This window comes from Zea mays, chromosome 5 (genome assembly GCF_902167145.1).
Source record: "Zea mays cultivar B73 chromosome 5, Zm-B73-REFERENCE-NAM-5.0, whole genome shotgun sequence".
NCBI lineage: Eukaryota > Viridiplantae > Streptophyta > Magnoliopsida > Poales > Poaceae > Zea > Zea mays.
In genome coordinates, this window is record NC_050100.1 from 143,323,705 (window position 1) to 143,339,476 (window position 15,772).

The following is a 15,772-nucleotide window of genomic DNA, read 5'->3' on the forward strand; positions in this document are numbered from 1 at the left end:
GGTCGGGCGAGGCGGAGTTCGTCGTCTTCCGGGGCTGAGCCCGAGTCCGAGCCCTGGGTCGGGTGAGGCAGAGTCCGTTGTCTTCCGGGGCTGAGCCCGAGTCCTGGGTCGGGCGAGGCGGAGTTCGTCGTCTTCCGGGGCTGAGCCCGAGTCCGAGCCCTGGGTCGGGCGAGGTGGAGTCCGTCGTCTTCCGGTGCTGAGCCCGAGTCCGAGCCCTGGGTCGGGCGAGGCGGAGTCCGTCGTCTTCCGGGGCTGAGCCCGAGTCCGTGCCCTGGGTCGGGCGAGGCGGAGCTTCCTATGGCGCTCGAGGCCGGACTTGGCTGCTGTCAGCCTCACTCTATCGAGTGGCGCAGCAGTCGGAGCGTCGCAGGCGGCGCTGTCCTTTTGTCAGGCCGGTCAGTGGAGCGGCGAAGTGACTGCGGTCACTTCGGCTCTGTTGACTGAAAGGCGCGCGTCAGGATAAAGGTGTCAGACCACCTTTGCATTAAATGCTCCTGCGATACGGTCGGTCGGCGTGGCGATCGGGCCAAGGTTGCTTCTTGGCGAAGACTGGGCCTGGGGCGAGCCGAAGGTGTGTCCGTTGCTTGAGGGGGCTCTCGGGCGAGACGTCAATCCTCCGGGGTCGGCTGCCCTTGCCCGAGGCTGGGCTCGGGCGAGGCGAGATCGTGTCCCTTGAGTGGACCGAACCTTGGCTTAATCGCACCCCATCAGGCCTTTGCAGCTTTGTGCTGATGGGGGTTACCAGCTGAGATTAGGAATCTTGGGGGTACCCCTAATTATGGTCCCCGACAGTAGCCCCCGAGCCTCGAAGGGAGTGTTAATACTCGCTGGGAGGCTTTTTGTCGCACTTTTTTGCAAGGGGACCGGCCTTTCTCGGTTGCATTTTGTTCCGGTGGGTGCGCGCAAGCGCACCCGCCGGGTGTAGCCCCCGAGGCCTCGGAGGAGTGGATTGACTCCTTCGAGGTCTTAATGCGTTTTGCGATGCTTCGGCCGGTCTGGTTGTTCCCTCATACGAGCTGGCCGTAGCCCGGGTGCACGGTCGGGTCCCAAGTTCTCGGGCTGGTATGTTGACGCTGTCAACGGTTTGGCCGGAGCCGGGTTTGCGAGAGCAGCCCTTGAGCCCCTACACAGAGCGAGAGGACGGTCAAGGACAGACTTGACTTTTTTACATACGCCCCTGCGTCGCCTTTCCGCAAGAAGGAGGGGGGGAGAAGCGCCATGTTGCCCTTGGAGGGCGCCGAACATGGTGTCTCCAGTGAGCTGCTAACGGGTAATCTGAGTGGACGCCCGTGCCCCATTTGTTAGGGGTCGGCTAGAGGCCCGGAGGCGCGCTCCAAAAGTACCTGCGGATGATCTGCCGGACCCGGTCCCCTTTTGATGAGGTCCGAGGGCTCGATGCCTCCCTCTGATGGGATTCCGTTACAAGATCGTTCCCGCTGGTCTCGAAAATGTCCTAGGGTACCTCGGGAGCGTAGCCCGAGCCTTGGTTATGTATCGAACGTACCCAGGGTCATCCCTCGCTCTGCATTTGAGGCGGCTGTGAACCCTTCGAGGGCCAGCCTACGAACCCCTGATCAGTAGTGGGCGCGGAGCCCGAGTGGCCTGAGGCGGCCGTTGAACCCTTCCGAGGGGCCGGCCTTCGAACCTCTGAACAGTAGTGGGCGTGGTGCCCGAGCGCTCTGAGGCGGCTGTTGAACCCCTCTGAGGGGCCAGCCTTCGAACCTCTGATCAGTAGGGGGCTCGGGGCCCGTTTCCTTCGCGGAGAAGGATCCCTTTCGGGCTATCCCCCTTTCCCGGTCCCTGTTGTAAGAGAGAGAAAGAGGAAAAGAAAAAAGATACGAAATCGAATGACGTGGCGCACCTTTTTTGACGCGGTCATTATGGCGAAGGCGAAGCGCCGCCCGTTTCTCCTGCCAAAGGTGCCGCCTGTCCCGCCGTAGAGTTAATGTGACGGGACGAGTGGTTCGCGGGGCAGCCGTTGCGCGTGCGCGAGCCGTTCGAGGAACGGGCGTTTCGCTTTGAGTTTTGAATCCCGCGGTGGGTTCGGGCGACGCGTTGAACGGGTCTCGCCTGGGTCTTTATATATTAGGGAGAGGGACCAGTGACGGTTCTTTGCTCTGCTACTTGCCTCCTCCTTAGGTTTTCGCAACCCGATGGAATAGCCAGAGAAAAGGAAACCTCCCACCCAGTCCTTTCCGCCGCCACCTCCTCTGCTTAGTGATGGCTGACCGGGTGACCATTGTTCCACCGCGCGACCCGTGGCCTTTCTCCACCGTCACGGCGGATGACCTGGAGGCCCTCGTCGCTGAGGGTTTACTGCGCCCTCTCTCCGATGAGAGGCAGCCGGAGTGGATGCCTCCCCCGAGCGGAGCCGCCCTGTCCCCGCCGCCGGGGTATGTCGTGAGCTTCGTCTCCTTTCACGAGCGAGGGTTCGGAGTGCCGGCAAGCCGTTTTATGCGGGCGATTCTGCATGTCTACGGGGTGGAGCTGCACAACCTCAGCCCCAACTCCATCTCGCAAGCCGCCATCTTTGCAGTGGTTTGCGAAGGATACTTGGGGATTGACCCTCACTGGGACCTGTGGACTCATTTCTTCTCCGCGGAGCTTTTTGCTTCGCCGACGGGGGAGAGAAGGGTCCGCGCGGCAGTGCGGGCCGGTGGCTGCATCCTCCAGCTGAGGCAGGCGCGGGCGCCGCAGTATATTCCCGCCATCCTTGCATCCTCGAACAAAGGGTGGCAGCGCCGGTGGTTCTATCTCCGAAACGACGACGGGAGGCTCTCGTCGTTTTCTCAGCGAGTGGTGACCGTCGCCGCCGATGCCTGGCGCTACGGGACCCCGCACGACAGACAGAAGAATCTCCAGCCCCTTCTGAAGGCCCTGGAGGTGTTGCGGAAAGGAGGGCTCACCGCTGCGGGAGTGGTTGCCGCCATTCACCGCCGGAGGGTGCTTCCCTTGACGGAGCGGCGGTTGCCGCTTTGGGAGATGACGCCGGAGGCCGACTTGGAGGGTTTGCGGATGTCCTCGGATCCCCTTCCCGTCGACGACCTCCACAGGCGGGTAGCCGTTACGTTGGGGAAACCGGACGCCGGCGCCCTTTCCCAGCCCTTGATGCGTCCCGACCGCGGGTGTGTGTCCCTGGTGAGTGTCCGCTCCTTCTTTCTCCTTATGTCGGATTGCCCTTGGTTCTCACAGCCGAGACTTTCCGTCTGTCTCCAGGAGGTAGGGTGGCACAAGCCTTCCCGACCACCGGTCCCGGAGGACGCGGTGGACCGAGCTGCACGGAGAGTTGCCGCGGAGAAGAGGAAGGAGAAAAAGGACGTGAAGAAGGCTCGGGCCCGCGAGCGGATGCGGGCTCGGGACGCCTTGGAAAGGCTCCGTCGTCGGCAGGAGAGGGATGGGCTCCCGAGGGAGCCGTCGCCGGAAACGCCTGACGACGACGACGATGAAGACGACGATATGGCTGCTCGCCTTGGCCTCAGCCCGGATCTGAGGACGGGCCAGGAGTCGTCAAGCCAGCCCCCGAGCGGGCTGGCGCCGTCGGTTTCTGGGGCAGGGACGTCGGGGTCCCGGTCCGAAGAGCGGGGGCAGACCGAGGGGGTACTTGACCTCTCGGCTGGGGAAGTTGAGGTGACCCCGGGGAGTCAGGCCGAGCTGCCTGTTCCCCGAGAACCGTCGCCCGTGCCGGCTGCGCAGGAGGGCGATCCTCAGGTCGTCGTGGCTGCGCCTGGGCAGTCCGTCTCTCGGGCGTCTAGGGCGCCCAAGGCAAGGATGGTACCGAAGCTGGCAGCGAGGCAGACCTCGGTAGTACCTTCGGGGGTCGAGGTTCGAGAGACCTCCCCACAGGCACGGTTGATCGTGGCCCGGAGTGGGTAAGTACCTTAGGATGTCTTCGTCCCGGCTCTTCCTTTGTATGTCCTGACCCTGACTTTCCTTTTCTCCTTAGCAAGAGGAGTCATGGTCCGACCGATCTGGCTCCCCGGAAGGCCCTCAAGACGGCGTCGGCTTCCGCAGCTGGTGCCGCGCCGGGCCTCGCCGGCCAACTGACCTCCTCGCAAGACACCCCACAGCGGGGGGCTCAGGCGGCACCAGTTGCCGTGGAGCGAGCTCCTGAGGCTGGCTCTTCTGTCGAGGCGGTCGTCGCGCTGGGGGAGGCTGCTGGCGCGGCCGTGGCTTCGGGCCCACCAGACATGCTGTCGGCGGTGGCGCCGGCTGCTGCCAAGGCCGTTGCCGTCCTGACCATGGAGCGACCCATCGCCGCTGACGCTGAGATGGCCGAGGCGTCGCTAATTGGTGCCTCGGAGGAGGGGGGCGCGAGGCCGCGACCCGTCCCGTTGAGCGGCAGCCTCGTCCCCGCGCGGCGCAGCTCCGAGGGGCGGCGCTAGTTGCTTCGGTTCTGGACCCGTGAGGCCTCGGATCCCTTCTTCGTTCTTGACGACGAGCGGGAGGATCAGTCTTGGGACGAGCTCCGTGAGTGTGCCGAGGCAACGGTGGGGTCGCTTCGGTCATCCTTGGAGGTCTTTTGCAGGGACGTTCCCAAGATCCTCCAGGTAATGACTTCAGGCATACCTTTCTTGTGATCAAGGCGTTCTTTGTGACGCCCCGCTTCCTTTCCTCAGGATCTGACGGATCTGAGCGCCGCCAAATCGTCGTTCATCCGCCGCGAGGTCGACTTCTGGGGTTCGCTGCGGTCCCTGAGGACCACGCTTGCCGGGGCTACCGCGCGCCTCTCCCAGCAGAGCGCCGAGGTGGCAGACCTTCGGTTGCTCTGTGCCGATCTGGGAGCAGAGGCAGCAGCGGCACGCGCAGAGGTGTAGCGGCGGCAGTCGGAGCTTGACCAGGTCACCGGCGAGCGGGACCAATCTTGGGGCTGGGCCGGAGCTCTTGCAGCAGACCTAGCCGTGGCCCAAGCCGCATCCTCGGAGCAGCGTGCCTGAGCCGGAGGTATGTCTTGGCTGTTTTAAGTTTTTGTTTCAGCTCGGTTCCTCAACTTGTGTTTGAGGTCTTGCGCTTTGGCTGTCCGCAGAGCTCGAGTCTGCCCTTGATAAGTCTACCAAGGCACTTGCTCAAGCGGCCGAGCAGAGGGAGGCCGACCACGCGGCCATGTCTGATGCCATCTCGGCTTTCTGCCGGGTCTTTTGCTTCGATGACGTCCCCTCGGGAAGCTCCCCTCAAAGCCGCCTGCATGCCTTGGGTGACCATGCGCGTGGCAGACTCCGCGAGGCGCTACATCACGGCGTCAGGCGGGCCTTCGCCGTGCTTGCTTCCCACTATGTCGTGGATATGGAGCGGGTCAGCGAGGGGTATTGCCTCCCCGACGAAGATGAAGCCGCCCTGGCCAAAGTCCAGAGGCTCGACGCGGCCGCCGCGGGCCCGAGCGCGGTGCTGGCAACCACCTTCAAGGCAGAGATCCTCCCGTTTGCGCCGTCGTCCGAGGCCGGGGCGGACCTTGCCGAGGGGGGAACGAAGCCGAGGGCGCGGCTCCTTCTCCGGGCGACGCCTGACTTTGCCGGAGCAGTTTTCTTTGAATGCACATGTGTCCTTTGCGGCCACTGAGGCCCGAACACTTTATTATCGTAGTATAAGGTTGTGCTCCTTTTCCTCCTGTTTTGCGTATCTGGCCCCGTTCGTCAGTAGCAGGGTGGCTTGCCCAAGTAAGAGTCATTTTTCGTGGTAGGTGACGAGTGAGGTATCCGTATCCCAGAGGCGTAGGAGTCCCTCGGCTCGTTCGGCCTTGCCACTTACATGCGCCCTCATTCGCTTCTTGGGGTCCTGCTACTGATATAGCTGGGGAACACATAAGCCTTTTTGATGGAAGACTTTTTTCGAGGAAAATTTTGACGCAGAGGGGGTTCCCCCCTTCTAGCCCCCGAGGGAGGGTCGGGCTTTGCCGAGGCAAGGCTGACCCTTCCTTGATGACTAGACTTTGTGTGTGAACGAGGTGTACGAACAACTTGAAAGCATCTTAAGGATAGAAGCGATGTAGCTGTCTGATGTTCCAAGCGTTGCTATAGACCTTGCCTTGACTATTGGCCAGCTTGTACGTCCCAGGCTTCAGAACTTTGGCGATGACGAACGGCCCTTCCCAGGGAGGCGTGAGCTTGTGCCGCCCTCGGGCGTCTTGTCGCAGCCGAAGCACCAGGTCGCCCACCTGGAGGTTTCGGGACCGAACCCCTCGGGCGTGGTAGCGTCACAGGGACTGCTGGTACCGCGCCGAGTGTAGTAAGGCCATGTTCGGACCTGATGCTGTTTAGGGGTCGGACTTCAATTCACTTAGAGAATTTGTCGATGGCGACCAGCAGGTGCGTGTAGCCCCCGGGTGCCTTCTCCAAAGGGTCGACGAGGTCTAGACCCCACACAGCAAACGGCCAGGTGATGGGTATGGTCTGCAGAGCCTGAGCGGGCAAGTGTGTCTACCTCGCACAGAACTGACACCCTTCGCAGGTGCGGACAATTCTAGTGGTGTAGGCCACCGCGGTTGGCCAGTAGAAACCTTGTCGAAAAGCGTTTCCAACAAGGGCTCGAGGCGCTGCATGATGACCGCAAGCCCCCGAGTGTATTTCTTGTAAGAGCTCCTGTCCTTCGGCGATGGATATGCACCGCTGGAGGATGCCTGAGGGGCTGCGGTGGTAGAGCTCCTTCCCGTCCCCCAGCAAGACGAATGACTTGGCGCGCCGCGCCAACCGCCGAGCTTCGGCTCGGTCGAGGAGTAGCTCTCCTCGGTGGAGATATTGCAGGTACGGGGTCTGCCAGTTTCGATTAGGCGTGACCCCGCTCCGCTCCTCCTCGACGCGCAGTGCCTCACCCTCGGGGGCCGAGGGTGCCTCGGGCTCAGGCGCGTCGTCGGTCTTGACAGAGGGTTGATGCAGGTCTCGGGAGAAGACATCCGGGGGAACCGTTGTTCGCCCCGAAGCTATCTTAGCTAGCTCGTCCACAGTCTCGTTGTAGCGTCGGGCGATGTGGTTGAGCTCGAGCCCGTAGAACTTGTTTTCCAGGCGCCAAACCTCATCGCAGTAGGCTTCCATCTTCGGGTCGTGGCAGTGGGAGTTCTACATGACTTGGTCGATGACGAGCTGCGAGTCACCGCGAGCGTCGAGGCGTCGGACCCCCAGCTCGATGGCGATGCGCAACCCGTTGACCAGAGCCTCGTACTCGGCCACATTGTTGGACGCCGGGAAGTGGAGGCGTAGCACGTAGCGTAGGTGCTTCCCGAGGGGCGAGATGAAGAGCAGGCCCGCACCTGCCCCTGTCTTCATTAGCGACTCGTCGAAAAACATGGTCCAGAGTTCCGGTTGGATCGGAACTGTTGGGAGTTGGGTATCGACCCATTCAGCCGCAAAGTCCACCAAGACTTGGGACTTGATGGCCTTCCGAGGGGCGAACGAGATTGTCTCGCCCATGATTTCCATCGCCCACTTTGCAATCCTACCCGAGGCCTCTTGGCACTGGATGATCTCCCCCAGGGGAAGGATGACACCACAGTTACCGGATGAGACTCGAAGTAGTGTCGCAACTTCCGCCGCGTCAGGATCACCGCGTACAGCAGCTTCTGAATTTGTGGGTAGCGGATCTTGGTCTCGGACAGTACCTCACTGATGAAGTACACTGGCCTCTGGACGGGCAATGCATGCCCCTCTTCTCGTCTCTCAACCACGATCGCGGCGCTAACCACCTGAGTGGTAGCGGCGACGTAGATCAAGAGGGCTTCTCCGGTAGCGGGGGGCACCAAGATGGGCGCGTTCGTGAGGAGCGCTTTCAGGTTCCCGAGGGCTTCCTCGGCCTTAGGGGTCCAAGTGAAGCACTCGGCCTTTCTTAAGTGGCGGTACAGAGGCAGGCCTCTTTCGCCGAGGCGCGAGATGAAACGGCTCAGAGCCACAAGGCATCCCGTGACCCTCTGTACGCCTTTCAAGTCCTTGATGGGCCCCATGCTGGTGATGGCCGCGATCTTCTCCGGGTTGGCCTCGATGCCCCGCTCGGAGACGATGAACCCCAAGAGCATGCCTCAGGGGACCCCGAAGACACACTTCTCGGGATTGAGCTTTACGCCTTTCGCCTTGAGACACCGGAATGTCGTTTCAAGGTTAGAAAGGAGGTCAGAGGCTTTCCTCGTCTTGACTATGATGTCATCGACATAGGCCTCGACCGTTCGACCAATGTGTTCGCCGAACACGTGGTTCATGCACCTTTGGTATGCCGCACCCGCATTCCTCAAACCAAACGGCATGGTAACATAGCAGTACATGCCGAAGGGTGTGATGAAAGAAGTCGCGAGCTGGTCGGACTCTTTCATCCTGATTTGGTGATACCCTGAGTAGGCATCGAGGAAAGACAAGGTTTCGCACCCAGCAGTGGAATCCACGATTTGATCGATGCGAGGCAGAGGGTAGGGAACTTTTGGACATGCTTTGTTTAGACCAGTGTAGTCTACACACATCCGCCATTTCCCTCCTTTCTTTCTCACAAGCACAGGGTTGGCAAGCCATTCGGGATGGAATACCTCTTTGATGAACTCGGCACGCGGTCGGGGTGGTCATCCTGGTCGAAAGTGATGGGCTTGTCGGACCAGTCTAGGTAGACTGGCGCCGCCACCTTTACCGAGCAGACCTCCCGACGCTCTTGCTTGCGGTGCCGAGCCGAGGCGTTCGCCACTCGCCCACTGTAGATCATGTAGCAGTCGTGGACCTCAGGGAACTCTCCTGCCTTGTGATCTTCCTTCTTATCGTCGTCGCGAGCCCTGCCACCCTCCGCGGGTGGCCCGGCCTTGTGAAAGTGGCGCTGAAGCATGGCGCACTCCACAAGGGTGTGCTTGACGGGCCCCTGATGATAGGGGCACGGCTCCTTGAGCATCTTGTCGAAGAGATTGGCGCCCCCGAGAGGTTTCCGAGGGTTCTTGTACTCAGCAGCGGCGACAAGGTCCGTGTCGGCGGCGTCGCGTTTCGCTTGCGACTTCTTCTTGCCTTTCTTCTTGGTGCCGCGCTGAGTTGACGCCTCGGGGACATCTTCCGGTGGGCGGCCCTGGGGCTGCTTCTCCTTCCGGAAGATGGCCTCAACCGCCTCCTGGCCAGAGGCGAACTTGGTGGCGATGTCCATCAGCTCGCTCGCCCTGGTGGGGGTCTTGCGACCCAGCTTGCTCACCAGGTCGCGGCAGGTGGTGCCGGCGAGGAACGCGCCAATGACATCCGATTTGGTGACGTTGGGCAGCTCGGTGCGCTGCTTCGAGAATCACCGGATGTAGTCCCGGAGAGACTCTCCCGGCTGCTGGCGGCAGCTTCGGAGATCCCAGGAGTTCCCAGGGCGCACATACATACCCTTGAAGTTGCCGGCGAAGGCTTGGACCAGGTCGTCCCAGTTGGAGATCTGCCCCGGAGGCAGGTGCTCCAGCCAGGCTCGAGCGGTATCGGAGAGGAACAGGGGGAGGTTGCAGATGATGAGGTTGTCATCGCCCGTTCCACCCAGGTGGCAGGCCAGCCGGTAGTCCGCGAGCCACAGTTCCGGCCTCATCTCCCCCGAGTACTTTGTGATAGTAGTCGGGGTTCGGAACCGGGTCGGGAACGGCGCCCGTCGTATGGCCCGGCTGAAAGCCTGCGGACCGGGTGGTTCGGCAGAGGGACTCTGATCCTCCCCGCTATCGTAGCGTCCCCCACGCCTGGGGTGGTAGCCTCGGCGCACCCTCTCGTCGAGGTGGGTTCGACGGTTGCGGTGAGGGTGTTCGTTGCCGAGGCGACCCGGGGCCGCAGGCGCTGTGTTGCGCGTGCGCCCGGTGTGGACCGAGGCTTCCCGCATGAATCGGTAAGTCACGGCACGATGTTCCGAGGGGTACCCCTGCCTTCAGGAGGCAGAGCTTTTGGCCCGTTGGACCGCGGCATCCTCCAGGAGATTCTTGAGCTCTCCCTAGATACGCCGCCCCTCGGTGGTTGATGGCTCCGGCATCGCGCGGAGAAGTAATGCCGCTGCAGCCAGGTTCTGGCTGACCCCACTGGAAGCCGGTGGCGGCCTTGCCCTGACATCGTCTGCGATGTGGTGCTGGATGCCCTAGGGTAGATGACGTGCTTCTCTGGCCGGCGGTTGGCCTGCCCATTCCTGCCCGATGTCCCGGTGGAACGGCTCAAGCGTTCCTGCTCCCTCGTCGAGCCTGGCCTGCATCTCGCGGATTTGCTCGAGCTGTGGGTCATGACCCCCCGCCAGGACAGGGACCACAGCTAGCTCCTGAAGGATGTCAACGCGAGGCGCAGGCCTAGGGGTATCACCGTTTTCCGGCGTACCAAGATGGTTGCCTTCGCCGGGACCCCCTAGATCGACGTGGAAACATTCACGACTTGGGTCGCAGTCCTCGTCGCCGAAGATGTGGCTACCGTCGGAACAGTCAGAAAGGCAGTAGCCACATGCGGTCATGAAGTCCCGCATGGCACTGGGGTTACCAAGTCCGGAGAAATCCCAACTAAAGTCGAGCTCGTCATCTTCCTCGGAGCCCGAGGGCCCGTGGGTGGAGACTGCTGTCAGCCGGTCCTAGGGTGACCGCATACGATACCCCGGAGGGTTTGGACTTGCCTCTATGAAAGCGTCCACCGAAGCGAAGTCGCTTGGTGGGTCGAGGCTGAATCTAAAAGGCACGAGATGGGAATCGGTCGGTACCTCTTGGTCGACGGGCGGTGACGAAGTCACGTCAGGGGTAGACTGCACCGTCGTCTCAGGTACGAGGGTGACGCCCAGCAAGCCTTTCGCGAGCGTGCTTGCGTCGTCTGTCCACTTGGAGTTGGCGTGTTGCGGGGAAACGGCGCTCGTCTTTGTCTCAGACGTGAGGTCGATGCCCGATGTGTCCCTCGTTGGGGCGCCAGCGCCGTCGACTCGCTCGACAGCCGACGAGGTGCCGCCTCCTGCTTGGCCTTGGTTGCCCCGCCTCCTCCTCCGTCGGCGGGGGAGGGGACGGGACAAGCCCGAATGTTGTTCTTCCGCCATGTGGGGAAGACATCGTCGATTCCGCCGCCGGCGGGCGGGTTGTCGGCCGCCATTGTCGCCGTCGCGCGGCGGGGGAAGGAGTATCATGTCGTGGCTGCCGTCGAGGGACATGAACTCAAGACTCCTAAAACGGAGCACCGTTCTGGGCTAGAAAGGTCGCTAGAGACTGCCCATCTGGACCTTGACGGGAAGCTGTTCGTCAACACGCAGCAGGCCCCTACCTGGCTCGCCAACTGTCGGCATTTCGAACCCGGGGGGTCCCTAGACCGACGAGTAAATTGTCGCCGCATGCCCTAGCCCAGATAGGTCGGCGTGAGACGGAGTGCGAAGGGGGGAAGAAGCCGGAGGGAGACAGGCGTAAAAGGGGAAACCCGCGGCCTTCATGTTTGTCCCGCGCCCAGGTCGGGTGCGCTTGCAGTAGGGGGTTACAAGCGTCCACGCGGGAGGGAGCGAGAGGCTTACGCGAGCGCCGTCCCGTCCTTCCCCGCGCGACCAACCTTCTGTAAGAGGGCCCTGGACCTTCCTTTTATAGGTGTAAGTAGAGGGTCCAGGTGTACAATGGGAGGTGTAGCAGTGTGCTAAAGTGTCTAGCGGAGAAGAGATAGTGCCCTAAGTACATGCCGTCGTGGCAGCCGGAGAGGTTTTGGCACCCTGTTCATGTGGTGTCGTGGCCGTCGGAGGAGCGATGGTGCCTGGCGGAAGGACAGCTGTCGGGGCTGTCGAGTCCTTGCTGACGTCTCCTTGCTTCCGTAAGGGGGCTGAGAGCCGCCGCCGTCATGGAGCATGCGGGGCGCCATCATTACTTGTTTACCAGGGCGAGTCAGATGGGACGCCGGTCTTGTTCCCCGTAGCCAGAGTTAGCTAGGGGTAGGGTAATGATGGCCCCTCCTATGACGTGGTCGGTCCCAGCCCTAGGTAGGGTGAGGCGGAGGCTCCTCCGAGGTCGAGGTTGAGTTTGTCTTCTAAGGTCGAGGTCGAGTCCGAGCCCTGGGTCGGGCGAGGCGGAGTTCGTCGTCTTCTGGGGCTGAGTCTGAGTCCGAGCCCTGGGTCGGACGAGGCGGAGTTCGTCGTCTTCCGGGGCTGAGCCCGAGTCCGAGCCCTGGGTCGGGCGAGGCGGAGTTCGTCGTCTTCCGGGGCTGAGCCCGAGTCCGAGCCCTGGGTCGGGTGAGGCGGAGTTCGTCGTCTTCCAGGGCTGAGCCCGAGTCCGAGCCCTGGGTCGGGCGAGGCGGAGTCCGTCGTCTTCCGGGGCTGAGCTCGAGTCCGAGCCCTGGGTCGGGCGAGGCGGAGTTCGTCGTCTTCCGGGGCTGAGCCCGAGTCCGAGCCCTGGGTCGAGCGAGGCGGAGTCCGTCATCTTCCGGGGCTGAGCCCGAGTCCGAGCCCTGAGTCTGGCGAGGCGGAGTCCGTCGTCTTCCGGGGCTGAGCCCGAGTCCGAGCCCTGGGTCGGGCGAGGCGGAGCTTCCTATGGCGCTCGAGGCCGGACTTGGCTGCTGTTAGCCTCACTCTGTCGAGTGGCGCAGCAGTCGGAGCGGCGCAGGCGGCGCTGTCCTTTTGTCAGGCCGGTCAGTGGAGCGGCGAAGTGACTGCGGTCACTTCGGCTTTGTTGACTGAAGGGCGCGCGTCAGGATAAAGGTGTCAGGCCACATTTGCATTAAATGCTCCTGCGATACGGTCGGTCGGCGTGGCGATCGGGCTAAGGTTGCTTCTTGGCAAAGACTGGGTCTGGGGCAAGCCGAAGGTGTGTCCGTTGCTTGAGGGGGTTCTCGGGCGAGACGTGAATCCTCCGGGGTCGGCTGCCCTTGCCCGAGGCTGGGTTCGGGCGAGGCGAGATGATGTCCCTTGAGTGGACCGAACCTTTGCTTAATCGCACTCCATCAGGCCTTTGCAGCTTTGTGCTGATGGGGGTTACCAGCTGAGATTAGGAGTCTTGGGGGTACCCCTAATTATGGTCCCCGACATGGCTGTTGAACCCTTCCGAGGGGCCAGCCTTCGAACCTCTGATCAGTAGGGGGGCTCGAGGCCCGCTTCCTTCGTGGAGAAGGATCCTTTTCGGAGTATCCCCTTTCCCGGTCCCTGTGGCAAGAGAGAGAAAGAGGAAGCGGAAAAGGATACGAAATCGAATGACGTGGCACACCTTTTTTGACGCGGTCATCATGGCGGAGGTGAAGCATCGCCTGCTTCGCCTGCCAAAGGTGCCGCCTGTCTTGCCACAGAGTTAATGCGACAGGACGAGTGGTTCGCGGGGCAGCCGTTGTGCGTGCGCGAGCCGTTCGAGGAACGAAACACGGGCGCGTCGTCTTTACGCCGTGGGAGAGGGTCCTCTCACTGTCCCAGGAGGGAGCGTGAGCTTGCTGACGACTTGACTGCTGCTTCCGCCCTCCTGCCACCGCCATTACTGTCGGCCCATTTCTGGCCGTATCGACCGTCGCGCCTTCTCCCGCGGCTGACTGACCCGTGACCGATGTGCTCGGTTGGCACAGTTGGGTCATGCGCAGGGTCGCCTCGAGTCGCGGCACCGGTTCCACAGTCGAGAAGGCGCGATACTGGCGCGAGTGGCGGTGCGGTTTCTTGCACGTAGTAACCGGCGCGCCGGTTACATGACGTGTGGGCCTAGGCTTCCATGTTGGATGCGTCGAAGTCGAAAGGGTGCGCCCTCTTGGTGCGGTTGCATGCCGCCTGCATGGCGGTCCGCCCTTTCACCTGCTGGTCTGGGCGAAAGTGGAGGAATGCTTGTAACCGCTGGGCAGTTGCGCGCACCACGCGCGACGGTTTTGGCTCCTACTGTCCTGGGCCAGCTTGCATGACGCGTGGGACCCAGCCCCCGTGTCGTAGGGGTAGGACCTTGGAGCGTGTTGGTGAAGACTCAGTCCGCGATGGCTGAGGACGCAAGTGGGGAGAGTTGCCTTTAAAAGGAGGGTGACCCCCTTGGATGGCAACCATGTCTTCGCACTCCCTTCATGCATCGCGTCCTTCCGCCTTCTGAGCCCCCGGATGGGGAGCACTCGCGTCGCTTTCGTCTTGCTGTCGTTGGAGGAACGCAACTTCGCGGAAGTTGGTACCTTTCAGCCATCGCTCGGCTTCAAGGATTTTCATCAAGCGGCCCGGCTGCATCCCCTCGCCGGTGGTCACCCAAGACGGTGACCACCAGTTCGATGGTGGGGAGAAGCGAGCCGGGCTGCGGCTGTGCCCCGCCCTCAGCTTCAAGGATCTTCATCATCCTTACTGGGGCGGAGAGCGAGGTGAGCCGGAGCTCTACCTCTCGCACGAGTCGGCTAGCCACCTCTTCTTCCAGCTTCTGGGGGTGGAAACCATCCTCCAACTCTGCGGAGGAGGCGTCCTCCAGCCATGCCGGGGAAGGCGAACTATTGCTGCCCAGCTAGGATGCAACATTCTGTCCTCTGCCTCGTTTTCATGGCGAGGACGGGAGTGAGGACCTGTCGGTGCGCTTTGGGGCGGCCAGCGCTCGCTGGTGCGGCGCTGGTGGCAGGTGGACGCCGTCGTTGGTGCTGACGTGGTGGCAGCTGGAGAAAGCTTCTCCGCCGACTAGCCCGTCAGCGCTACCCGCGGACCGACCTCCGGCTCTTTGGCTTTAATGTCTGGTTCGCGTCCCTTGAGTGGGGACGCGAACGAGAGCCTTCCAGCTGCAGCGTCCGTCCTAGGACCATCGCTGCTGTGGCAGAGGTCGCTGGCGAGTCGCCTGGAGCTTGTCGCCCCGCAGGCTCTCCGGTGTGGAGGTTGTTCATACCCGCGGGGGCGGAACCGGAGTTCCGTTTGTAATGGCACCTTGAGTGCCGGTGTCTGTTCATTGTGGCTGTCGGGGCCTGAACATGTGTGTATTTTTGGCACGAAGCCGTGTTTTTTCCACATTTCGAGCACTAGGACTCGCTTGTCGGCTAACTGAACCGCTTAACCAAGTGTGAGTTGCCTCGTGCGAAGGTGACGAGTGAGGTATCCGTATCCCGGAGGCGTAGGAGTCCCTCGGCTCGGTCGGCCTTGCCGCTTGAGGCTTCTTTTGCTTAGTTAAAGGAACCCTCGGCCGCTCTGCGGTGAGCCAGGGCCGAAGGCAGCGGTGTCAGCATGGACAGAGGCAGAGTTGGCTCGAAAAGAAGACTTCGTCGGCCGGAGCCTGGCCGGGCCGTCCACTTGGCGGGACCAGTGCCGGAGTCGGGTTGCCGAGGCCATGAGCCAGGCTGGTGTCCTCGAGAGACGGCTGGCTGCGGCTTCGGGGCGGCCGGCCGAGCTGTCTGCTCGGGCCGGGTTCCTGGAGGAGACCCTGGCGGCGATGGCCCGGGTGTGGTGCTGACGTCGTCCTTCGGAGCGGAGATCCTTCGCCCGTGTTGCCGTCCGAGGCTCGGTCGGACTTCGCCGAAGGTGGAGTTGACGCCGAGGGTGCTGCTGCTCCCCCTCCATCGATGTCTGAGCCTGCAGGATCGGTTCGCCTGTAGTATGCATATGTTTTTTTGCGGCCGCCGAGGCCTAAACATACTGTCGTCGCGTTGCAAAGTTTCGTTTCTTTTCCCCTTGTTTCGAGTATCTGGACTTATTTGTCGGTAACAGAATTGTTTGTCCGAGCGAGAGTTACTTTTCACGGTAGGTGATGAGTGAGGTATCCGTATCCCGGAGGCGTAGGAGTCCCTCGGCTCGGTCGGCCTTGCCGCTTACGTGTACTCTTACTCGTCCGTAGGATTCTGCTATCGATATAGTCGAGAAGGCACGGAAAATCGTTTCGGCAGAAAAGTTTCCGAGCATTAAGACTTGTTCGGTCAGCAGAATCGCTTATCCGAGCGTGAGTTACTTATCGCAGAAGGTGATGAGTGAGGTA